The 27,467-nt window shown below is 38.5% G+C and overlaps 1 pseudogene; it reads left to right on the forward strand.

The window, feature by feature from the left end:
- Positions 1–269: 269 nt before the first annotated feature.
- LOC149186571 (NAD-dependent protein deacetylase SRT1 pseudogene) overlaps positions 270–27,467 on the forward strand; it is a 44,348-nt pseudogene continuing 17,150 nt past the window's right edge.

The raw sequence follows: 27,467 nt of genomic DNA on the forward strand, positions 1-27,467 counted from the left end.
GAAGAGACTGGTCAGGGGTTCTCACTGCCCTTTGGATGGGATCATAGTTCATGTGGTAGTAATGTACAATCTTTGGAAAGATATGAACTCTGGGGAATTGGTACTTGGGTAAACCTGATTCCCAAAGTCCAATGTAGTCTTCATGGTTCAGGTACTGGTCTTTGTAATTGCAAAATAGTTTCAAAGGGGATTTTGAGACAGAGGTATCTTTAATTTGGAAATCTTTGTCTTCAAGTGGGATATGGTCTAAATCTCTATGGGGAGTCGTAATGAGCATGATATTCAATGCAATTGGGGTGTCCATCCTTGGTTCTTGTGGATTCAAGGACGGGGGAGAAGGATTTACAGTGAATTTCAGGATGAACTGGTCTGTTTCAAGGTGTTCGAGAGTCACTAGGAAACTTATCTAACTAAATTACTTAGTATTTAAAGCGATTTAGTTCAGGCTTGGCAAGAAAATAGGGTTTCTTGGTGAAATTGGGGTAAATACCTGGTTTTAGTTGTTGAACGGAGTAATGGTGATTGTGCACTGTTTGCAGGAAGCACACGGGTCTGCAAGGTGGTCTGGAGTTCAACAGCTTTAGTCAGTTGACAGTTAGTAGCAGGTTGACGGCTTGAACGTACTCTGTGCTTTGCATGGAAGTCAGAATGTTCTTTTCACGATAAAATGAAAAACTATAAGTTTTTTTGGTTTTACGTGTAAAGTCAATGACTTTGGTGAGTACATTGGGAAAACGATAGCTGGCGCCAATTGGGAGACATGATGTTTTGGCGTGTAGCGGAGGTGGTAAGCGGAATCCATCACATTGCTTTTGGGAAAAAGTGGTTTTGGGTGGAGGCTGCCCGATTCCATTCATCGGGTGCCACGTAGCGATGGGGTGAACAATGAAACCGCTCAGATCGGCCGGGTAATGTTCGGCTTTCAGAGGCCGCTCAATATGAGTGTCAGCCATCAGATCTAAAACGGTCAGATCGTACGGTGATCGGGGATGATTTGATCGGAGGTTTAATGGAGGGGCCCAACGGGGTTTTAATGAGCGGAAAGGTTAATTAACTGTGGATTAGGGAGGCTTAATGACGTCAGGGGTGATTTGATTGGTGGGGACAGATTTAATTAATCACTGATTGACTAATTACTCTTTTTATTCAGCAGAGGGTTATGGTTCTTAATTATTCATTAATCAACTAATTAATCCATTTAATTAATTTATTAATAAGGCTTATGTTTCAAACCTCGGGGGCAGGATATTTATGATATGGGATTTAATAAAATATATGGGGAAGGGTTTATTTTCGGGAGTTAATAACTATAGTTAAAATTAAAGGTTAATATAAAATGAAAGCGGAAAAGTGAATTTTGCGCTAAGTATAATGTGTTTTGACATTTATTTACATATTTGCATTTGCACATTATAACTTAGGCTAAATTTCTTGTGGTGGGTTTTTGTGGAACAAGGGGTTTTGTATAGGGGAAATAACTTTCCCTAGGTAAATGGTGTTTTCACCTTAAGAAAAGGGATTTTTAAGATAAAATGAATGAATTATGGAGGGTTGAATATTGGTAAGGGTGCTTTAGTACTTAGATCTTATAAGTTATTGGACCGAGGGTCTAGTCCCTCAAGAAGTTAGAGAAATGCTCTGAGCCCCTTTAACTTAAGGTTTTGGGTACTTTTGACTTTGCTTATGGGAAATTAGTAAAATTAAGGGTGAAATGACTGGGGAAATTAACCATTTGACTTTGTGTAAAAACTCAATTATCATCCATACTTTAGCAACTTGATGATGAAAGTAAATGATATGATCTTAACTAATCATTCATCATAATTCTGCAACCATCCAACTACTTACCCATCTACTCATCCTACCATTTTTTCTACTCTTTATTAGGGTACACTTAAGCCTATCCTTATTACATCCAAGGGCTCAGATTAAGCAGCTGAGCTCCTTTTATTGACTCTACCTGTCTACTTTATCTGCCAAGATTACATTGTTTGGTCAGATGTTTATTCTCTATCTATCAACATGAAATTCAAAACATGGAATAACCAAGATTAAACTATTTGATTACCATGGATTGTGGCATAAATAACAAGTTGCACACAATCATTATTATGTATAAAAAGTAAATGATAGTGGCATTTGGACTTGCACACTTTCATGGTCTTTTTCTTTTTGGGGTTCATTTTTTCATCTTTTTTGACCTTTTTTCTTCTTTTTGTCCTTTGATTTTTCTTTTAGGACATACCCTCTTTACATTTTTTAATTTTTTGATTTTTGAATATGGAAAGCATTTGCAGAAAGAAAAGGTATGTACATATTACAGGTTTAAATCTCATCCATTCATAAATTATGACTCCTATTGGTATAGGAACCTAACAGTGGCTCCACTTGGGGATGGCATTTCCTGGTGAAATGTCAAGAACTAGTAGATCAATGGCCTTCTGAATTGTTGTGATTCTCTCTGCAATTTTCCCTTTTACTTTGTTGCTTTATTGATACTTATGATAGTGAAACTTTTGAAGCTTAGGGCCTTCTCTTTGGGCTTCAACTCCAAAAATTTACCATCCAATCCACACTAAACTTTGTAAAGGATATAATATGTACAAGTGATTAGTGGAATTAGTTACTGGGATCTATATAGTTCTTTAGCATTCAACCATTAACTGGTCCTCCTTCTAATTCCGCACCATCTAATTCTTTGAGAAAATAAGCATTGTTTCCTCTGAAAGCATAAATAATGTAAGGGCCTTTCCATAGGAAGTCAAACTTCCCATGTTTACCTTTTTCCTCCCTTTTGGAGTCCCATTTCAAAACTTTATCTCCTAGATAGAAATCTTTTGCCTTGGTTCTTTTGTCAAAAGCCTTTTTTATTTTCTCCTGCACAATTTGGGATCGAATATAGACTTCTTCCCTAACCTGCTGCAAGTGTATTGTCTAGTTAATCCTCCTTTGAATGTCATTTGGCTCAACCTGTGCTTCTTGAAGCAGTTTCATTACTGGTGTTCCCAAAGAAGATGGGAAGACAACCTCCATTCCATAAACTAGCTGGTAAGGGCTGGTACCAATGGATTTCTTAGTGGTCAGCCTATCTGCCCACAAGGCATTTACTAGTTTCTTATTCCAAGTCTTCTTATTATCTTCCAACAATTTTTTGATGATATTCACTAGGCTCTTGTTGGAAGACTCTGTTAGTCCATTTCCTTGGGGATAGTAGGCAGTGGAGTGACCTAGGGTTATATGGTATTTTTGCAGAAATCAATCATTCTCTTTGATTTAAATGTTGTTGCATTGTCTGTGATGATCTTGGTAGGGCAACCAAATATGGATAGAATATTGGCCTCAAGGAAACCTATTATGATAGTATTAGTAGCATGTCTTGAGGGTATGGCTTCAATCCGTTTTGTAAAATAATCTATCGCAGTTAAGATCCTTCTATGTTGGGCAGAGGAAGGGGGATGAATTTCACCAATGAAGTCAAGACCCCATTGTTGAAATGGTGTTTCGGTAGATATAGGTTTCAAAGGTAATGGCAGTAGCTTTCTTTTACCTTCAAATATCTGACATTTGTGGCATGAGGTTACAAATTTTTTCACATTAGAGAATAGAGTGGGCCAGTAAAAACCAGCTCTTAATATTTTATCAGCTGTGGTCTTCCAGTAAAGATGTCCCCCATAGTCACCTGCATGAAATTCTTGTAATATTTTTTCATATTCTTCCTTTAACAAACAATTTAACAGGATACCTTCATGATTTTTCCAAAATAAAGCATTGTCAATTATGCAAAATTTTAAAGATTTCATTTTCAAGAACCTACTTTTAGTTATGGACAAATCTGGAGGAGCTTGAAGATTTTGTAGAATGTATATTATGTCAGCATACCATGGTGAGTCTATAAAGGCTTGGTTGATCTGTGGAGTCGCCATATCCTCTTTGTTATCCAATTCTGCAATGAAATTTATGTCTAGGGCTTGGCAGTTTGATTCAGCCATGAGTTTGGCTAAACCTTTGCCTTTGATCTGTGGGTTTAATTTCTAAATCATACTCTAATATTGTAGCTATCCACTTCCCTCTCTTTCCATCTGGTCCATCCTGTGTTAGAATGTTTTTAACTACAGAATTGGGAACATAAGATACTCTATGAGAGTACAAAATATAAACTCTGAAATCTTTAATGGCTTTAACTAGAGAAAAAGCTTGTTTTTCCATTATATTATACTTTAAAGGTGCATCTCTCAGGGCTTTGCTGAAGAAGGCTATTGGTTGTTCAAAACCCTGATCATTTTTTTGCAGTAGGATTGCAAAAATTGTGTGCTCTGAGGCGAATGAAAAAATGATGAAATCCCTGTCAAACATTGGGCTGAATAGGACTGGTGTTTATGTTAAGGCTAGCTTTATATCCTCAAATGAATTTTTGGCCTTTAGAGTCCATTTAATAGTCGAATCTTTCTTTAACATGTTGTTTAGTGATCTAATCAGTTAAGCTAAATTAGAGATAAATCTTCTCAAAAATTTTATTTTACCTAAAAATGCTTGTAGCTCCTTAATGTTCCTAGGATGTGGCATCTGAAAAATGGCTTCAATTCTGGTTGGGTCAATCCGGATACCATCTTTGGAGATTATGTGGCCTAGTAATTTTCCCTCTTCTAGTCCAAATAAAGGTTTTTTAGGATTCAGGGAGATTTTATACTTCCTGCACTTAGTGAAAACTTTCCTAAGATGATCCAAGTGTTGCTGATCTGATTTAGAGAATACTGTGATATCATCTAGGTATATGACTAGGAAGTCATGGATTTCTTTTGCAAATGATATGTCCATTTCTCTTTGAAAGGTGGCCCTTGCATTTCTTAGTCTAAAAGGCATTTTCACATACATGAAAGCGCCCCATGGTGTAGTGAATGCAGTATTTTCCTGATCATCTGGGTGGACTAGGATTTGGTTATAACTAGAAAACCCATCTAGCAGTGAGATTCTGGTGGAACCTACTACCCTCTGTAATATGTGGTCCATTTTAGGGAGGGGGTAGTTATCCTTTAGTGAAACTTTATTTAAATTCCTAAGGTCAACACATAGTCTAATTTCGCCAGTTTTCTTTCTTGTAGGTACCAAATTAGAAACCCAATCTGAGAATCTAATTGGTGCAATAATCTTAGCTTCATACATTCTTTTGATCTCCTTTTTGATAGAAGGAAATAGAATAGGATTAATCCTTCTAAGCTTCTGTCTAAAAGGTTTTTGGTCTTATTTTAATGGGATGGTGTGTTGTATTATGCTGGTTTCATAGGATTTAAGGTCCTCATAATTCCAGGAAAAAACATCTTGGAATTCCTTTAGCTGTTCTATGTATTTCACTTTCTCATTGGGAGGCAAAGATTTTGGAAGTTTTATCATTTTGGGATATTCTTCAGAGCCAATATTACATCCTTCAATGTCTGATTTCAAAGGTTCCATTTTAGGCTTTTTAGGCACATCGTTTGAATTAAATAAGTCCTTCAAAGGAGTTAATCCTTTGGGAAAAAAATTATCTTTCAGATTGACGACTTCAGATTCTTCATCAATTACTTCATCAATTTCCATTTGTTTTAGGTCTTGAATATCAGATTTTACAAAATTTGTGGGATAGAGGTTATCTATCTTTTCATCTTCTACTTGGTTAATTTCTGACTCATCAGTGCAATCCAAATTTAATGTCATGTCTGTGTCTATGTTACTATTTATAAATCCCTCATCTAAAGTTAGAAAATGGTTAATTTGCTGATCATTGTCAAACACTTGCCAGTTCTTTAGGTTGTCAGGAATAGTAGGTATACGCCTAACCTCAGCAGTTTATTGATGGTTGGGCTAAAATGGAAACTTGCAAGTACTAGCAAACATTGCTAAACTGTGAGCTTGCATGTTGTGTTTTCTGGGAATAACAACAAGCCTGGTTTCTAAAAAGGTATTTAGTATTTCTATAACTGTTTCTCTGTAAAATCCTAATCTAGGATCTTTGGTCATATAAACAACGTTAATTTGTTTTATTACCAGCTCAGAATCTCCCATAATAGAGACTCTTATGGATCCTAACATTTTGACCAATTTCAAACCTAACAGGAGTGCTTCGTATTCTACCATATTGTTTGTACATTTAAAGTTCAATATGTAGCAATGACCCTCTGAATGATAATTTTCTAAGTTATAAATCCATACTCCTGCTCCTGCACCTAGTTTATTTATTGACCCATCAAATTCAAGATGCCAAAGAATTTCATGTTCATAATTCTTACTGTTTGGGGGTACAAAATCTTCTTTGACTAAAACATCTAGATCATTTTTATCATCTGAAATTTCATGAATTTGGACACTTTGATTTTCATTTGTTACTACAATTTATTTTGGTTCTGCTATAGTGCTGTCTGAAGTATTTTCTTGGTTGGATTCAACATTATAAAGAATGAAAGAATCAATATCAGAATGCATTGAATATATAGGAAAGTTTTGAGGCCTCTCCTATGTACTCACTACATACTTCATCAGAGTTTCTCTATACAGTTTTTTAGGATGTCCAAACACTGAAATGATAGCATAAGACATGTCAAGTTGTAGAGATCGCTGGAGTTTAGCACCCCAAGATCTAGGCAACAACATAGCATACTTAGGTGGTATATCAGCAACAAATATGTCCATTAAAATGGTTTTGGTAGGGTACTACACTAGGGAAACACACAAGTCTTTTATAAGTCCTAGGCACTTAACTTGGCTTGAATCAAAAGAAAAGAGGTCTTTGTAGGGTCTAGTGATATCCAAGTTTAGCTTCTCCATGACAGACTTAGGAATAAGGTTGTGTGAAGCCCCAAAGTCTAGCATGGCATTATGTAGGATTTTATTGTGGATGTTTAGGCTAATGTAGAAGGTTGGTATCCCTCCTTCCACTGGTTTTCCATTAACATCAGGTTTCAAAATTAACTCAGGTTGATCATCAAATAGGTTAACAGAGTCTTCATTTTCAACAAAGTTTAAGGATTTACTTGTTTGATATCTGTAAGTTTCATGTTTAACAAGTTCTGTTAAAGGAACTGAGATTTTAAGTTTGGCCTCCTCTGCTCCCAAATTGAAAGGCAGAGGGGCTTTGTTTGTTTTAACATTTGAAATCTTAACACCTAGAATCTAAGTGGTTTTTTCTTCTTTTTCATGGTTTGGAGTATTTTTAGTTGGATTTTCTATTACAATCTCTGGAGATTGTTCCATTGTTTCCTTGAGGGGAACTGAAGTGGAAGGTTGTTCCTTTTAAGGTTTGTCATTGGTTACATCTTCAATGATAGGACTGGGAGGATTTTGACTAGGTCTAGAAAGAATTTGCAAGGTTTTAATAACTGGAGGATTCTGATTTGAAACTTTTACTTTCTTAGGTTGATTAGGTATTGCATTTTTGTTTTGGTCTGGAACATTAGTGTTCTTTTTGCTCCTCAAATTGTACTGTTTATGCACTTCAAAAATAACAGTCATACCCTTGTTTGTAATCGAAAGATTCTCCAATTTGGGTCTGTAACTGTTGAAGCATGTATAGTTCTTGGTCATCCTAAGTTAGAAAAACAGTTTCTTCTTCATCTAACCCCATTAAGTTTAATTAGGTGTCTAGCTTAGTGTCTTCTTGATGCGATGTTTCAGCATAATTCTCTTAGAAGGGTGGTCTAATGTTTTGATCAAGCCCATTTTTACTTGTGTTTTGGTTCTGGTTCTTCCTAAAGTTTGGATTCCTTACTGGAGGGGCTTGTTGGCTATCCCAGTGAGGCTTTCTTTCTATGTTTTCTATTCTATCCATCAATTTTTCCATTCCTTTTGCTAAAGCATCCATTTTTTGATCAAAGGGTGTAGTTTCCTCTTTTATGGGTGTTCTTCTCTTGTTTCTACCTTGCTATTTTAGATAGCAGATTAGCTTCTACGTTGACTGCAACACTTTACATATCTTCTAGTGTAGGCGGATTCCTTTCTCTAATTTGAAAAACCATATCTGTGTCAAATCCGTCTAGAAACTTAATTAGGGCTAAACTAGGTGGAGGTCTAAGTTCAAGTGGTATGGCATTATACACATTATTAAACCTAGTGCAGTAGTCCTGAATAGTTTCATTTGGTCCCCTCTTAAGGTTTTCATATTCAGAAAGAATTTGAAGAGGGCTCTTTTTCTTCTCCCACCTATGTAAAAATTGTTGATAACAAAGTTCTAAACTATCTATACTATTAGGAGGGAAAGATCTAAACCATGTTCTCACTTCTCCAGCTAGAGTTTGGGAAAAAATTATCATTTGTACATCTCCTATATCAATCTCATGCAATTCGAAATAATCTGTCATTTTCTTCGTGTGCTAATGAGCAGTGTAAGTTCCAGTGCCATCAAATAAGGTAATTTTACTTCGATAATTTGCTGGTAGGACACCCTGAGGGGCAGGCATGTTAAGAGGGGCATATTTGAGTGCCACAGCTCTAGGTTGGATAGGATTTAGAACTGGAGTTGCGGTAACTGGGGGATTTGGAACAACAAGGGGAGTTGGGGTGACAAGGGTAGTGGGTATTTGATGTGTAGTGACATGTTGATGGCAGAGTGAAGGTATGAATGGTGATGAAGGATGGTCTTCAAAGATGTGAGGAAATGATGGGGGGCTAAAAGAAGTTGAAGCAGTTGCAACAAGTTCAGTGATTCTATTAGAATTTAGGGATGACTGAGGGGAATTCAGGAGGTATTGATCAATTGACAAATTTGCTCTTTGAACTTCAAGTTCAGCTGTGAATTCTGGATCTAGAACTGTGCCTTCAAGTTCACTTTCAGACTTAGTTCTAAATAGAGAAGTATCAAAATATTCATCAAAAGGGAGGTCTTCTATGAATAACCACTCAGCAGGGCAGGAATTTGATCTGAATAAAGGTCTTGGGCTTACTGAACTTTCTTGTCTTCTGATTATTCTCGGAATAAGGTTGGGATTGTCAAATACAGGGGGAGGATTTGGATAAAGAATGGCCCTAGTGTAGTGAGTTCTCCCTGAAGCTAGATTTCAAGCTTTGTTTGCTTCTTTTATGAAATTTTAAAATAACTTCTAATAAACCCTTTAAGATGCTTAAAAATAAATATTTGAATTTCTCAAAGGTTTATTAAGACTGGGGGTTTGATCCCCAGTATGGTCGCCACTATGTTATCACTCAGATTTTCCCTAGAAGTTATTGAAGAAGGAATGGTCCGAGGTAACCACAAACCAATATTTTAGACTCGGGTTCTAGCCAACCTAAGTCTAGAGAGGGCTCTTTGTTTATAATTTAACTTTGTTTTGAGTAGGATTTCAGGCTAGTTATTAGTGCTCATGATGTTTTGTTTTGATTGGGTGGTGGAATTAAGAAAACAGATGGGCAGAACAAGTATTTAGGCAATTGGGCTATGGAGTCAATCAAGAGTGGCTTAACTGGATTTGATCTATCACTAAGGTAAGAATCAACAGGGCAGGATAGCACAAAAAAAGCAAATCTGCAGGTTTTAAATGGATGAAGTAGTCTTAATCAGGGCAAAGGGAAATGAAGAATCCTTAACCGGGATTAAGATGAAGAAAGGAAGGATGATCAGTAGCAAAGGGAAATGAAGAATCCTTTACTATGGACCAAAGGGGGGGTAAACTATGGAAATAAGGGAGAAATTAAGAATTCCTAGACCAAGGCAGTTTAGTAGAAAACATAAAGAAAGTAAACAGTTAAAACAGAGAGAACTTAATCTATTTCTGAGATATTATTCCTTGTTTGCTTTATAGATTTTATAAGAGACATATATGAGTATTCATAACATGAAGAGAAAACAATATTTAAACATAAGAGATGATACTTATTTGTTCCAACTGTGCACAAGAATCCAATGAAAATTATATATTACGGAGCAATGGAACATATAAAATATTGCAGAAATATAAACACAGAAAACACATAAAACAAGAGAGACAGAGATATACGTGGTTCACCCAGTTTGGGCTACATCCACGGAGAAACAACTAGTCCTTCCTTTTATATTATCCAACAAACTAAAGAGATACAACCTACAGTAGATCCGCTATAACACCCTCTTTGCTCTCAATCTCCTCTCTCTTCCTCACTCAGAATACAGATATACATAGACGAAATACAATTCCCTCATATATAGTGAGGGGTTGCCTTCTAGGGCAAAAAACCCTAAATTAAACATAACTTCTACCGTCGGATCGTCTGCCTAATGAACGGCCCAGATTGACTAGAAATTACTAGATCATTGCAAGATGTATGGCACTCTGGCTGTCACTGTATAACCTGCCCAACTAGTGCTTCTTACCCAATTCATCCAGAAACCTTTGTAACCAAATCATTTCTTTACTAGCCTCTGTAGCAGCAACATACTCTGCTTCTATTCTTGAAAGTGCAACAACACTTTGGATTTTTGAAACCCAACTGACAATTGTTCCACCTACAGTAAATACATATCCTGTAGTGCTCCTCCTGTTATCTCTATCACCTACCATATCTGTATCAACATATCCCTGTAGAGAAATGTTTGAACCACCAAAGCATAATGCTTGATTTGTGGTACCTCTCAAATACATGAGAATCCACTTCACTGCCATCCAATGTTCTTTTCCTGGATTGTTCATGTACCTGCTTACAACTCCCACTGCATGTGCAATATCAGGCCTTGTGTAGACCATTGCATACATTAAGCTTCCAACTGCTGATGCATATGGAACTTTAGACATATCAACCATTTCTTCCTGAGTCTTGGGACACGCCTCCTTACTTAATTTGAAATGACTAGCCAAAGGTATACTAACTGGTTTTGCATTCTGCATATTAAACCTTTTCAACACCTTTTCTATGTAATCACTTTGAGACAATGTTAATTTGCTATTCTTCCCATCTCTAGTTATTCTCATATCAAGGATTTGTTTTGCAGCACCCAAATCCTTCATTGCAATTGTGTTTGCCAATTTCCTTTTGAGCACATTTATTTCCTGCATGTTAGAACCTGCAACAATCATGTCATCTACATACAATAAAAATATAATATAGCTTCCATCATTTTTCCTTTTGAGATAAACACAATGATCAGAGTGACATCTAGTATAACCTTGTTCAAACATAAACTTGTCAAATTTTAGACACCACTGCCTTGGAGCCTGTTTTAAGCCATATAAGCTCTTCTCAACTTTCACACTAGTTTCTCCTTCTCTTTTACCTCATATCCTTGTATCTGCTGCATATATATCTCTTCCTCCAAGTCCCCATGGAGAAAGGCTGTCTTTACATCTAATTGCTCAAGATGAAAATATTCAACTGCTACTAGACTTAAAATAGTTGTGATTGAAGTCATTTTAACAATAGGAGAAAATATTTCATCAAAATGAATACCTTTCTTCTGTGCAAACCCATTCACCACAAGTCTAGCTTTGTACCTCTGTTTTCCTCCATCTTCTTCCTTTAGCCTGTAAACCCATTTATTCTGCAATGCCGTTTTACCTGCAGGCAACCTGAATAAGTCCCAAGTCTAGTTATGTGCTAAGGAGTCCATCTCTTCTTTCATGGCTTGCTCCCACCTCTTCTTGGCTTCTACCTACACTACTTCTTCATTGTTGAAAATGCAGCAAGATGATGGAGCTTAGTGGAAAGGAATCACCTTCACTAAGTGGGCTCGCAGGCTATTTTTGGCGCAAAGTCTATTTTTAGACATATGGATCATGGTCTATGAGTTGCAAGATGCTGTTTATGGATGATTGGTCATGTTGGGAAAAATAGATGGACTTCTATTTTTGAATCACAGCAGGAGTGATCAGAGTCTAATTTTAGACTGCTAGTCAAAAATAGAAAAGTCAAATATTATTGTCTCATAATAATATTTAGACTATAAACTTTATCTTATCCTCTTGGAGCACTTCAGTTTTAGATACAGATGTGGCACATGTAGCTATGAGAAGGAAATACACTTTATTTGTGTGTCAGTTGAGTTGTTGCATGCAGGAGTTCAGTTAGAAATCAAGCAGTTGAGTTTGGTGGAGTTGATTGTGGAGTTGATGGAGTTGTGTTCAGTTTGACTTGGTTAAACTAGTTGTAATTAGTCTAACTGCAAATAGACTAATGATGAGTTGTTAAACTAATTATTAACTCATAAAGCAACTAAAGAATACATCAGTTAACTCAGTTGCATGTCAGTGCATGTACAGTTCAATAGGGACAGGTGTTAGAGGTTGAGATTGTTATCAGTTGTGACTATAGTTGTGCATGAGGGTTTGCACAAGCAATGTATTGAGTATGCCAATGAGTATTGCGTTGATTTGCCCAGTAGAATAGCCTGTGCTCACATGATTTCCAGTGTGAGTGATTCTCAGCAGGTTTATGCAATAGAGGCAGGCAAAGCAGTGGAGAAGATTTGAACCTGTGGCTTGTTTAGGTCTGAGCTGGTTTGTGTGTAATAGGTGGAGATAGTACTGAGTACTTGTGAGGAGTATTGTACTATGTATTGTTACATGTTCTCAATCATTAATATATAGATAATGTGGGGTTTTCAGCTGTAAGCTTTCCCCGGGTTGCATACTGTGTTAATGTGTGCATGCTATTGATGTTTCATTGTTTTTGATGCTGCTAAATTGTTGATCAACATAGAAGAGCTTATGTATTGTGCATGTATTCCGCAATAATGCATGATCAGGATAATCTCTGTTGAATATGTGTTTATTATTCAAAATTTCTACATGGTATCAAAGCTGTTGATCATCAGATCTACTATTCAGGAAGTGTTTACATTCTATTTCTTCAGGTAGAGTCTGTAATCAGGCCAGGTAGCCTCTGGATTCATCCTTCCTTTGGAAGGTGAGATATCTGGTAAAAGCCCATACATTCAATCTCTGTACAAGAAATACTTTGTTCTCACGAATCTTAGATCGGAGGTGGTTGAGTTTGGAGCTGGTGGAATTCGAATTTGCAACAATGTTTTCTTGGTGTCAACGTTGCAATGTATTTCAACGGCTTGCGATTGGAGTATGCTCTTGAGGGTAGCTCGAATTATATTGCATGGAAAGACAGGATGGAGGTGGTGTTAGATGATAATGGGTTGAAGGAGTTCATAGATGTGGATGTCTGAAAACCTACTGATGCTGCTCAAGTCGGGGATTGGCAAAAGAAGACAGCAAAGTGTCGAAGGATTCTGTTGGAGGGCGTGAGGGATAACATTGTGTCTAGCCTCCATGGAAAGGCTTCTCCATATTTGATGCGGAAAACGTTGATAGAATTATTCCAAAGTAAGAGTGACCAAAGGAAGTTGGTGCTCAAGGATAAACTCAGAAACATTAGGTGTGAGAATGGAGACAGTATGCCCCAGTATCTCACGAAGTTCACCCAATGCCGGGATGAGCTGGGAAGTGTGGGGGTAACTGTTGAGGATGAGGATATGGTGAGTCTATCACTCCTTGGCCTTCCTAAGAGTTGGCATAGCTACAAGGACTCGGTGAATGGAAGGAAGAAATTGCCAGGATGGGAGAGACTTTGGTCGGATCTTGTGCAAGAGGATATTAGATGGTGCACCAGAGACAGTTCTTCATCTATGCATGATGAAGAGAACTATGCCTTAGCGAGTAAGGCGAAGAAGGGGAAGGGGAAGGTTTCTCTTTCTGAATCCAGTTCTTCCAATGATGGGAAGAAGGTTGACAAATCGAATGTGCGATGCTTTCGTTGTCATGAGTTGGGCCATTATGCTACCAATTGCCCAAAGAAGAAGTCCAAGAAGGGATCCGGGAAGGACCTGAAGGTGAGGCAGCCTCACTTTATTCTCAGTTTGAGTTGGACTTCACACTTTTCACATGCATGGTTTCATCCATGATGGGAAGTCGTTGGTTTCTTGACAGTGGAGCTTCTTTCCACATGACCGGTGACAAAAGTTTGTTCAGTACTTTGGAGGAGAAAGATCTCCAGATACTCATAGCGATGGGTAATGATGAGAAGTATAGTGTCTCAGGTGTAGGCACGATTATTTTTCAAAGGGAGCATGGAGCTCGCCTTATCTTGACCGATGTCAAGTATGTACCAGGACTGAAGAGAAACTTGGTGTCGATCGCGATGCTGGAAGACAGAGGATATGATGTAGTCTTCAGTAAGGGAAAGGTTTTCCTTAGACACATCATCACTAGACAGGTGAAGCAGATTGGTTCACGGGTCAAGAACCTGTATGCTCTTGAGGTTCAAGATGCATGCAAAGCCTTGAGCAGCGAGGCAACTGATGGAGACTTGGTGGTTGAGAGGGAGTGTATATTACTTCTCAACATGAAGAGCCAGAAGAAGTCTCAGACGATTGTGGAGGAGCCACAATTGGTGTATTAGCTTCAGGAGGTTGTGGAGCAGCCACAACAAGGGAACCTGAGAGGAGATCGAGTAGAGACATCTAGTCATGCAGAGACCTCCAGTAGGGGGAAACTTCGAGCCAGGTGGGCTGAGGATCGCATGCAACCATACCTCCAGGTAGGAGGTGGGGTGATGTGGATTGATCGTCCCAAGGAGGAGGGGCAGGATCCTTGAGGTACCCAACCTCTTGGATGAGACCTTGCTACAGGAGCCCCGATGTGGAGTAGCAGGAACTGACTGATTGGGTAGAGACAGATGCGGATGGAGCGGCAGAGAGAGCGACAGTGTAGGGAATCCCAGGACAGCGCATAGCTAGCAGGCTGCAACAATGCGAGAGGCACAAGTGTTTTGCACAATGCTAGGTGGCACAGAGAGGTGTGAAATGGTACGAGATGCATGGAGATGTTGTAGTAGCATAGATGTCAGAGAGGGAGCACTTGTCAGTAGCAGGTAGAGCTTAAACATCAGAGTATGTTCCTAGCCCAACAGAGTGGTCAGTTGGGAGTGTTTTTGTTCCAAGTGTTGTTGGAGCAAGTGGACCACGCAAATGTGTTGCATGCAGAACATTATAGAGGCAGGATAGGGGTTGCAGATAATCCATAATCTTGTTGAGAGGGAGTGTTGAAAATGCAACAAGATGATGGAGCTTAGTGGAAAGGAGTCGCCTTCATTAAGTGGGCCCGCAGGCTATTTTTGGCGCAAAGTCTATTTTTAGACATATGGATAATGGTCTATGAGTTGCAGGATGTTGTTTATGGATGATTGGTCATGTTGGGAAAAATAGATGGACTTCTATTTTTGAATCACAGCAGGAGTGACCAGAGTCTATTTTTAGACTACTAGTCAAAAATAGAAAAGTCAAATATTATTGTCTCATAATAATATTTAGACTATAAAATTTATCTTATCCTCTTGGAGCACTTCAGTTTGAGATACAGATGTGGCACATGTAGCTGTGAGAAGGAGATACACTTTCTTTGTGGGTCAGTTGAGTTGTTGCATGCAGGACTTCAGTTAGAAATCAAGCAGTTGAGTTTGGTGGAGTTGATGGAGTTGTATTCAGTTTGACTTGGTTAAACTAGTTGTAATTAGTCTAACTGCAAATAGACTAATGATGAGTTGTTAAACTAATTATTAACTCATAAAGCAACTAAAGAATACATCAGTTAACTCAGTTGCATGTCAGTGCATGTACAGTTCAACAGGGATAGGTGTTAGAGGTTGAGATTGCTATCAGTTGTGACTATAGTTGTGCATGAGGATTTGCACAAGCAATGTATTGAGTATGCCAATGATTATTGCGTTGATTTGCCCAGTAGAATAGCCTGTGCTCACATGATTTCCAGTGTGAGTGATTCTCAGCCTATCATGAAAATGTTTCCTATCAGGCGTGGCATGGAATGAGGCCCTTGAATCTGCCATCCAGGCATCAATAATATTTTCTAATGAAAGAATCAAAGCATCTTGCAACACATCACCTGTCACATTCACTTCATGATTAGTTTCTTGCCGCGCGTCTCCTTCTTTTCCCTTCTAAGACTTGCAGTGTTTCTTTAGGTTTCCTTTCTTCCCACATTTCCAACACACTATCCTCAATCTGGAATTGGATCTGCCTTTTCTTGACTTACTGAGATATCTTAGGCTCTTTCCCCTTTCCATTTTTCTTCCCCTAGTATCTGCAGTCAAAGCATTACCTAATGTCTCACCGGAGCTTTTCCGTTGCATTTCCTTGCTAAGGATTTCACCAAAAACATCTTCAAACTTTAAAGTACTAGATCCAGAGACAGGGTTACTAATTGCCATAACTAAACCATTCCAACTTTATGGCAATGAGCACAGAGATAATAGAGCCCTAACTTCATCATCAAAATTTAACCCTATAGAACGTAACTGACTTGTAACTGTATTAAAATCATTTAAATGATCTGCAACAGATCCACCTTCTGACATCTTCATATTAAATAAACGCTTCATAAGAAATACCTTATTTGAGGCCGAGGGTTTTTCATACAGCTTGGCCAATGCCGACATTAAACCCCATGTTGTTGTTTCCTTTGAAATATTAAACGCTACCGATGCCACTAGGCACAACCGTATTGTTCCAAGTGCCTTTCTGTCCGGAATATCCCATTTTGTGTCTATCATACTTGTCGGCTTCTTTGTCTTTCTGCTCAATGGTAGGTACAGATCTCTCTGATATAGATAATCTTCCATCTACATCTTCCATAGCTGGTAGTTTTGGCCGTTGAATTTTTCGACCCTAAACCTACCATCTTCTGCCATTGCTCCCACTCGAACCAGGAACCCTTCTCTCCTGCGAGTTTATCAGCCAAATAGACCTTCAGATTCGATACCAGTTGTTAGAAAATTATATATTACGGAACAATGGAACACATAAAATATTGCAGAAATATAAACACAGAAAATGCATAAAACAAGAGAGACAAAGATATACGTTGTTCACCCAGTTTGGGCTACATCCACGGAGAAACAACTAGTCCTTCCTTTTATATTATCCAAAAAACTGAAGAGATACAACTTACAACAGATCCACTGTAACACCCTATTTGCTCTCAATCTCCTCTCTCTTCCTCACTCAGAATACAGATATACATAGACGCAATACAATTCCATCATATATAGTGAGGGGTTGCCTTCTAGGGCAAAAAACCCTAAATTAAACATAACTTCTACCGTTAGATCATCCGTCTAATGAACGACCCAGCTTGACTAGAAATTACTAGACTTTTACAAGGAAATTTTACATCTATTTTTAGCTTTGGGGGCGGTGCCCCCGAAACCCCCGCCAGGGGACCGCTGGCCCCCAAACCCCCCAGCGTGGAGGGTTGTATAGTCTTCCTAGGGTATACATCCAGCTGAACCTTTGAATACAGAAGATAATCAAGCTCCACACCCAACTTTAGATTCAACATTTCTGAATGTATCAGGGGAAGCTATGACGAAGGCTTTGTGGGACAAGTTAGGGACTTTGTACCAATCTAAGTCTTTGGTGAATAAATTGTTCCTATGGAAAAAGCTGTATAACCTGAGGATGAAATATGGAGACTCAGTGACAAAGCATCTAAATGCATTTAATACCATGGTAATTCAATTGTCATCTATTTATATTAAAATTTCAGATGAAGTTAAGTGCATCAGTTTATTGTGTTCTCTACCAGATTTGTGGGATAGTCTAGTTATTGCAATAGGTAGCAATACAACTGCCTTGCAGTTTGATGAAATATTCTCATCCTTGTTGACGGAGGAGATGAGATGGAAAAATATGGAGAGCCAGAATGGTGATGCATTGTCTATACGAGGACGGTCCCAGAAAAAAAACAAAAATATGTCATCGAGTGGGAGATCTAAATCTAGAGGGAGATCTAAATCTCCAGGAAAACCTATAAAGGTGGTGTGTTGGAAATGCGGAAAGGAAGGGCACTACAAATGGGACTGTAAATCTAAAGCTCCTGATAAAGGAAAGGGATCTAATGATGCTCCTTCTGCAGAGGTGAAAACCACCTCAGATGAAGGTGCAGATGTGTACTTGGGTTCTTCAAGTACACATGTAGATCATGAGGCATGGTTGATTGACTCAGGTGCATCCTTTCACTTCACTCCCCATAGAGAGTGGTTTTGCGAGTATGAGAAATACGATGGTGGTGATGTCTTCTTAGGGGATGATAGGAAGGCTATAATCGTTGGTTGCGGAAAAGTAAAGTTGAAGTTGCAAGGTGGAAGGGTTAGAACACTTCAGTGTTTTCTACATATTCCTGCATTCGCTAGAAATCTGACTTTTGTAAGCAAGTTGGATGATGCAGGTGTAAAAACAGTGTTCGAGAAGGATACCTGCAAGATGGTTCCTGGGGCACTGGTATTGATGCAGGGAGTTTGGATTGGAACTCTGTACAAGCTACAAGGTAGCACTTTCGTTGATTTGTGCAATAGTTTTGTGGTTCTTGAAAGTGGAGTAGAAAATCTAATGGTCTTTGGAGAGAAGACCATGTTGTGGCATCAAAGGCTTGGACATATTGGACAGAAGGGCCTTCGAATACTTCATGGTAATGTATGGCATAAGGTATGAGTAATAGCTCTCTAGATTTTGATTTCTATGAAAATTGTGTATATGGAAAGCAGAATCGGGTGAGTTTCCCCTCTAGTGGTAAGAGGGCGAAACAGATATTAGAGCTTGTGCACAGTGATGTGTTTGGACCTATGAACGTTCCATCAATAGGTAAGTTTACATACTATGTATCATTTATAGATGACTTCTCAAGGAATACATGGATATATTTCCTTAAGAATAAATCTGAAGTCTTTGAGAGGTTTAAATAATTTAAGGCTCTAGTGGAAAACTAGGCAGAGAAGAAGATAAAGGTGCTGAGGACAGATAACGGTGGAGAGTTTTGCAGTAAGGAATTTGAAGAATTATGTAAGAAGTGTGGTATAGCACAGCAGAAGACTACTCCAAATACACCTCACCAAAATGGAGTTGCAGAAAGAATGAACAAGACATTGATGGAAAGGGCAAGAAGCATGCTCAGTGGTGCTGGGTTAGAACAAGAGTTCTGGGCAGAGGCAGTGGAGACAACATGTTACCTGGTCAACAGATCACCTTCATCAGCTTCGGAGGATAAGACTCCACAAGAGGTATGGACTAGTAAGAAACCACCTCTTTCACATCTGAGGGTATTTGGATGTGATGCATATGTACATGTTCCAAACGAGAAATGAACCAAGTTAGATAGTAAATCTGAAAAGTGCATCTTTATTGGGTATAAGGATGGTTTAAAGGGCTATAAGCTTTGGAACTCAGTAACAAGGAAGGTTGTGTAAGGCTGAGATGTGGTGTTCAGAGAGGTAAAAGACGTTATTAAACATGAAGTCCAACCAAAGGAACCTGAGAAGATAGAGTTTGAGCTAAAGGAGGAAGAATCAGACTCTATAGTAGAGGAGGAATTAGAAGATGAAGAGCCACAAAATTCGGGTGTGAGAAGATCAGTTCGAGAAAGAAGGTAGCTAGAAAGGTATATTCCATTTGATTTCTTTTCAAATTTTGCTTCATCTATTACTAATGATGATCCTAGAATTGTGAAGGAAGAAGTAGATTGAGAGGATGGAAAACTATGGAAAGAGGCCATGGTCGATGAAATGGCATCTTTGCACAAAAATGACGCTTGGGATCTGGTGGAGTTGATGGATGGAAGGAAACCCATTGGTAGCAAATGGGTGTTCAAGAAGAAGACAAATGCAGAAGGAAAGGTGGAGAAATACAAAGCTCGGTTGGTAGCAAAAGGTTATTCCCAGGTGTCGGGAATTGATTTTGGTGATATTTTTTCTCCTGTTTCCAAGGTAGCTTCTATTAGATTACTTTTATTTGTTGTTGCTGCTTTTGATTTTAAGGTAGAACAGATGGATGTGAAGACAACATTTCTTCATGGGGATCTGGAAGAGGAGATCTACATGAAGCAACCTGAAGGCTTTGCGGTGAAGGGTAAGAAAGAATTGGTATGTAAGTTAAAGAAGTCTCTATATGGGTTAAAATAGTCACCAAGGATGTGGTATCAGAAATTTGATACATTTATACGGGGACTTGGCTTCACCAGAAGCAAAGAAAATCATTGTATGTATTTTAAATTAATTGGTCACCATGTTATTTATCTGGTCTTGTATGTGGATGATATGTTGCTGGTTGGAGATGACAAAGAAATTATCCAGGATTTGAAGACCTAGTTGTCCTTCAAATTCGACATGAAAGATATTGGTGCTGCAAACTATATTTTAGGCATGGAAATTAAAAGAGATCGGGAAAAGAGGAAGCTCTGGTTAAACCAGAGGAATTATGTTGAGAAAATATTGCAGAGGTTTAACATGCAAGATGTTAGAGCCTAGATTGACCTTAGGTTGAAGGAAGACAATTCTAGGGTAACCACAAACCAAGCTTAACCTGGTAGCTAGCCCTACCAGGTTGGGAGAGGGCTCTCTCCTGATGAATTTCAGTTGGGATAAATGAATTAGTTAAATATTTTAGGCTAGGTATAGTAGCTTGAAAGGTTTTGATTGAATTTGGATGGTTTTTGCTGGATCAGATGGAGTTGGGCAATTTGTGTTTGGGAAATTAGGTCAGAATGCAGGGTGTTTTATGGGGCAAGGTAGGTATAGGATTTAGCACTTGAAATTAAGTGAGGTGAGGTGTCTAAGATTGGTGAGGAGCTGAGGAGGGCATGTAGCACTCATGTATCCTTCTCAAACAGTAGAAAACATAGAATACTGAATGATTTCCTAAGGTAGAGCACTGCAAACAATGAATTCTACCTATCTATCTTGATATCACTAAGTTAGAAGCAGTGAAATAGATGGTGGCATACATAAAACATGTAAAAAACTGATAAAAAAAGAAGAAGCTATGCGAAAACACCATACCACAGGTATCCCATAAAAATAGCTGCAACTCCTATTAATTTCCTTGCCAAACTGCTTATAATGATGTACAATATAGTTTAGAGCATCCAAGTGTATCAAACCCTTGCAAATGAGAAAGAAGGTACATAATATAGACATGGGAATTGATCATCCTAACCATCAGTGGTTGAAACCATAAGAAGAGGAGCTCTTTCAACCATTTCCAAACAAGGACTAGGAATATAGGCAGTCAAACAACTTGCCTCTATAAGTGGGGAAACTGATTCATTTGCCTCAAAACCACCTCTAACTAATGAATCTACCCTCTAACACTATTTTAACATTAAATTTACATGCCATGTCATCAATTACATCAGTGAAATCATCCATGAGGAGAGAGAAATCAAATTCACAGTCAAAACATGCGAATTTTGATTTTCTGAGCAAAATGGTCAAAAGCACAGTGCCACTGGTCCTAAGCACAACGCCACTTTCCACCTGATTTTGGAGGCCTTCCCCTTAGCCAAATTGAGTCCATGATAGCTCATTGGAAATGTCTTCAAGTCTAGTTTCTGGAACACCTAGAAGTTTTGAATTTGGAGGTCATTTTCCCCCTCAAAACTTGAATCTCCCAAGACTGCTTCTGTGTGTCCAAAAAGAGGTAGAGAGGTCATGTTTTGGTAGTTTTTAGACCTTTTGGTGACCCAGATTTGCTCCAAAACTTCTAAAACTTTCCAGGGTGCATGTCCTAATCATCCTAAATAAAAAAATGCAAACCTTTTCTACATATGATGCTCCAGGAAAAAGCGCAGTGCTGGTGGCGCTGCGCTTCTGGGCAAAATTTCTGTGTTATAAATTCCAAAATTTCAAAAATGCAAAATTTTTCCAAAATTTGCCCAAATTTGGCATGGGACACCACCATCAGTTGCTTTGATGGACTGGAGAGGCTTCAGCCAACATCTTCAACCTATCTTGCTCTTTCTTTCCCTCTAAGACTCTCCTCAACCTGGCTTTTAGCTTCCTAATCCTCATATTACAGATTTTGTTGCGGGTCATGTAACGGTGTGCTATGTGTCGAAAAATTTTCTTTTCCCTATTGGCCTTCTCAATAAGTCCTTCAAGATGTATGTTGACCCTCTCAAGCAATGTTTCCCTATCCTTCTCAATCTCCTGTTCAATAGGGGTCAATGGCACATTAGCCTTTTTGATAATTTGCCTAGTTTCTTTGACTATTTCCAGCTCCATGAGGACTTGTTTGTCATTTAGCTACTTGTTTTCCTACTCCAAGTATCTGATGATGAACTTGGCTCTCTCTAAGTTATCTACCAAAGCTTATATTTGAGCTTCCTTTTCCTTTATGATGATGTCCTTGACAGTTTCCTGATCCTGAGCCTCCAAGTCAATGATGCCAATTCCATGATGAGTAAAGTGCTACTGTGGTTCCTCATGCTCAATTAGGTCAAAATATCTTTCCTCCTTATCACCAAGATCTTCTTCCTGCACTTTTTCCTTGCCTTTGCTCAACTGCTTAACCTGTACCTGTTTTTTCGATGTAGAAGGCAAAGCCCCTTCCACACCTTGTGGAGATAACATTTGCCTGTGGATTGATGACAAAGGCAAGGTCCCTTCCACATCCCGTGGAGAAAATACTTGCCTAGTTGCTGCAAAACGTTTTCTTGTGCCTCTCTGATATGTCAAATACACTGGCATCTCAACAGTTTTGGTTTCCCTAACCTCTTCCCTTGTTTCTCCATGGCTAGAAGGCCCACCTTCTTCTTGATGCACTGGTGAAGTGATCTGTGGACCTTTGAACATCTCATGAGCAATGAAAGTCTCCCAATGAGTGTTAAGAAGACTTAGATGGTGAAGAACAATGATATTGATTAAGGAGTAATGATAGATGTTGTTCAACTGTTGAGGGTATGGTTTCTTCTGCATAATGTAAGCTATTTTATCAATATTTCTAAACAAGAAATATGGGAGATTCATCATTTTTACCCTGGTGAAGTGCATAAGGAGTCTGATATGGTAAGCATACAACCAGGAGAATCTACCTTCACAAGTTGAATACTTGATGATAATCCACATCAAAGGAACATACCTGTTCTCCAAAAATTTAAAGAGAAAACGTCTTTTCACCTGGTTTCTGTATTGAGGCTTTCCTTTGTTTTGCTCAAGGATGCTTAGAAATCGATTTTCTTCTCTCCTTGGCTCTTCTTGATTTTCCAAATGACACAATGGCATAAAAATAGAAAATAATGAGTTTATATGTGAACTCCCTTCTGATTTTTGCTTTTGAAAAAACCCACTTTTGTAATGTCTATTTGTCCTTTTCAATACTCTTTTTTTTTCAAGTTTATTCTCTCTTGCTTGCAAGTGGACTAATTCTCTAGATCACTTTGAATTTTTGCAGTGGCAGATGCTTGGAAACATCAAAAGCTTAGGAGGAGCTTGGGAACAAATATTACATATATAAAAAATAAAATTACATCATAAATGAAGATAAAAACAATAATACTCTGTTTTCACCTCAAAACAAGTTTTGAGGTGAGAACTACATTTAGTGCCAGTGTCTTCACACTACCATCACTGATCAAAATATGCTCTTTTGCATTTCATAGTAGGTGTCCCACACTAATGAGTTTGCATTCCATTAGGTCATGGATTCACTGATGGTAGGGTTTAGTTCAAGTTTTTCTCCTCGTGATCTGTACTTGTTGATTCCTTTTCATATTTCAGCCATGGTTCATGATTTTCTCTGCAGTTGATATTATTAGGTCTTAGGGTTTGGTGTCATTAGGTATTAGGGGTCCATCATGATCAAAACCAGTTATTTCATACCAATAATGATCAACAAGGACATGAGGAGGCCAATAATGATTGTTAAAGTTATAATTTTATCAGTTTGAGGGACAAATGTAGTTCTCACCTCAAAACTTGTTTTAAGGTGAAAATAGAGTATTATTGTTTTTAGCTTCATTTATGATGTAATTTTATTTTTTCTATATGCAATATTTGTTCCCAAGCTCCTCCTAAGCTTGTGATGTTTCCAAGCATCTGCCACTGCAAAAAATCAAAGTGATCTAGAGCATTAGTCCACTTGCAAGCAAGAGAGAATAAACTTGAAAAAAAACAGAGTATTGAAAAAGACAAATAGACATTACAAAAGTGGGTTTTTTCAAAAGAAAAAATCAAAAGGGAGTTCACATATAAACTCATTCTTTTCTATTTTTATGCCATTGTGTCATTTGGCAAATCAAGAAGAGCCAAGGAGAGAAGAAAATTGGTTTCTAAGCATCCCTGAGCAAAACAAAGGAAATCACTACACCTCTAGAGGATTTTTCCCGGCGCTACACTCCTGAGTTTTGGCGCTGTGCTCCTAGCCCGGTGCTGTGCTCCTGGAATTTCACATAGTGTTAAATAACACAGGCACTGTGCTCCTGGACCGGCGTCGCACTTCTGTACGGTGGAGCTGCGCTTTGACTAGCAAAGCTCAAAAATGCTCAAAGCCTCCAAATTTCACCAAATATCCTCCAAATTTCCTCTTGGCAAGTAAGCACTATCATCTCTCTTGTTGTTTAGGGTGCTCATGTGAAAATTTTCTTGGTTTTTCATCCTTAAAATTAAAACCGTAATCTCTATTATAAATCCCTAGTTTTCCTACCATTCACTTCATAAGCTAAAACTGTTATTCCCACTATTTCTCTCACACTCTATCACTCACTTATCACTTCCCAAACCCCTCCCTCATAAATTTTGCCTACACCTTCATTTGCACTCATTCCGCTAAGCCATTTCCCATAACACCATCCATACATTATCACACTGTGCAAACTAAGGGAAACATGGACAGAGACAGTGACTTTGAATATGAGGAGGAGACATTCAGTGACAGTTCTGTGGAGAGGCACAGGCAATAGAGGAAGCCTCATAAAGGAGGAAAAATCATCAGAGAGGAGCCCACCAGTTTGAGAGAATTACAGGCTTGCCCACTTGCAGTTTCTTGTTTCAGACACCAAGCATGTTTTGAATTTTGTGAACTAGTGGAAAGAGTTCAGTTTCACCATGAGTTGGCCAGACTTTTTGTGGCTCATTTACATAACAATGAGGTGACACTTGCCGGAGTAACCTTCACAATATCACCAACTATCATTTCAGAGGCCACTAGAATTCCTAATGTTGGTGAGAAATGGTACAAGGGTCAGGACCTTGATGAGGATTACTATGAGCCTTACATCAAGCCTCAATACAGAAACTAGGTGAAAAGGATTTTTCCCTTTAAATTTTTGGAGAATGGGTATGTTCCTTTGATGAGGATTATCATCAAGTATTTAACTTGTGAAGGTAGATTCTCCCGGCTGTATGCTTACCATATCAGACTCCTTATGCATTTCACCAAGGTAAAAATGATGAATCTCCCATATTTCTTGTTTAGAAATATTGATAAAATAGCTTACATCTTGCAGAAGAAACCATACCCTCAGCAATTGAACAACATTTATCATTACTCCTTAATCAAAATCATTGTTCTTCACCATATAAGTCTTTTTAACATTCCTTGGGAGACTTTCATTGCTCATGAGATGTTCAAAGGTCCACAGATCCCTTCACCAGTGCATCAAGAAGAAGGTGGGCCTTCGAGCCATGGAGAAAAAAAGGAAGAGGTCAAGGGAACCAAAACTGCTAAGATGCCAGTGTATTTGACATATTAGAGAGGCACAAGAAAACTTTTTTCAACTGCTAGGCAAGTGTTTGCTCCACGGGATGTGGAAGGGACCTTGCCTTCGTCATCAGTCCACGAGCAAATGTTATCTCCACAAGGTGTGGAGGGGGCCTTGCCTTCTACATCGACAAAACATGTACAGGTTGAGCAGTTGAGAAAAGGCAAGGAAAAAGTGCAAGAGGAAGATCTTGGTGATTAGGAGGAAATATATTTTGACCTGATTGAGCATGAGGAACCACAACAACACTTTACTCTTCATGGAATTGGCATCATTGACTTGGAGGCTCAGGATCAGGAAACTGTCAAGGACATCATCATAAAGGAAAAGGAAGCTCAAATACAAGCTTTGGCAGATAACTTAGAGAGAGCCAAGTTCATCATCAGATACTTGGAATAGGAAAACAAGCAGCTGAGTGACAAACAAGTCCTCATGGAGCTGGAAATAGTCAAAGAAAATAGGCAAATTATCAAAGAGGCTAATGTCCCATTGATTCCTATTGCATAGGAGATTAAGAATGATAGGGAAAAATTTCTTGAGAGGGTCAGCATACATCTTGAAGGACTTATTGAGAAGGACAATAGGGAAAATAAAATGCTCTGACACATGGCATACCATTACATGACCCGCAACAAAATTTGTAATATGAAGATTAGGAAGCTAAAAGCTAGGTTGAGGAGAGCCTTAGAGGGCAAGAAAGAGAAATATAGGTTGAAGATGTTGGCTGAAGCCTCCCTAGTCCATTAAAGTAGCTGATGGTGGTGTCCCATGCCAAATGTGGGCAAATTTTGGAAAAATTTTACATTTTTGAAATTTTGGAATTTATAACACAGAAATCGGTGGCACTGTGCTTTTTCCTGGAGCATCAGATGGAGAAAAGGTTTGGATTTTTGGATTCAAGATGACGAGGACATGTACCCTGGAAATTTTCAGAAGTTTTGGAGCAAATCTGGGTTACTAAAAGGTCCAAAAACTACCAAAAAATGACCTCTGTGCCTCTTTTTGGACACACAAAAGCAGTCTTGGGAGATTCAAGTTTTGAGGGGAAAAATGACCTCCAAATTCAAAAATTCTAGGTGTTCCAGAAACTAGACTTGAATACCTTTCCAATGAGCTATCATGGGCTCAATTTGGCTAAGGGGAAAGCCTCCAAAATCAGGTGGAAAGTGGCATTGTGCTTAGGACCAGTGGCGCTGTGCTTTTGACCATTTTGCTCAGAAAATCAAAATTCGTCTGTTTTGACTGTAAATTTGAATTCTCTCTCCTCGTGGATGATTTCAGTGATGTAATTAATGACATGGTATGTAAATGTAATGTTAAAATAGTGTTATAGGGTAGATTCATTAGTTAGAGATGGTTTTGAGGCAAATGAATCAGTTTCCCTACTTATAGAGGCAAGTTGTTTGACTGCCTATATTCCTGGTCCTTGTTTGGAAATGGTTGAAACAACTCCTCTTCTCATGGTTTCAACCCTTGATGGTTAGGATGAGGAATTCCCATGTCTATATTATGCATTTTCTTTCTCATTTGCAAGGGTTGGATACACTTGGATGCTCTGAACTATATTGTACATCATTATAAGCAGTTTGGCAAGGAAATTAATAGGAGTTGCAACTAGTTTTATGGGATACTTGTGGTATGGTGTTTTTTCATAGTTTCTTCTTTTGTTATCAGTTGTTTACATGTTTTATGTATGCCACCATCTATTTCACTACTTCTAACTAAATGATATCAAGATAGATAGGTAGAATTCATTGTTTGCAATGCTCTACCTTGGGAAATCATTCGGTATTCTATGTTTTCTACTGTTTGAGAAGGATACATGAGTGCTACATGCCCTCCTCAGCTCCTCACCAGTCTTAGACACCTCACCTCACTTAATTTCAAGTGCTAAAGCCTATACCTACCTTGCCCCATAGAACACCGTGCATTCTGACCTAATTTCCCAAACCCAAATTGCCCAACTCCATCTGATCCAGAAAA

Source organism: Pinus tabuliformis, chromosome 3_1, assembly GCF_031772625.1.
Source record: "Pinus tabuliformis cultivar Carrire ecotype Pingquan chromosome 3_1, CPIR1, whole genome shotgun sequence".
Classification (NCBI taxonomy): domain Eukaryota; kingdom Viridiplantae; phylum Streptophyta; class Pinopsida; order Pinales; family Pinaceae; genus Pinus; species Pinus tabuliformis.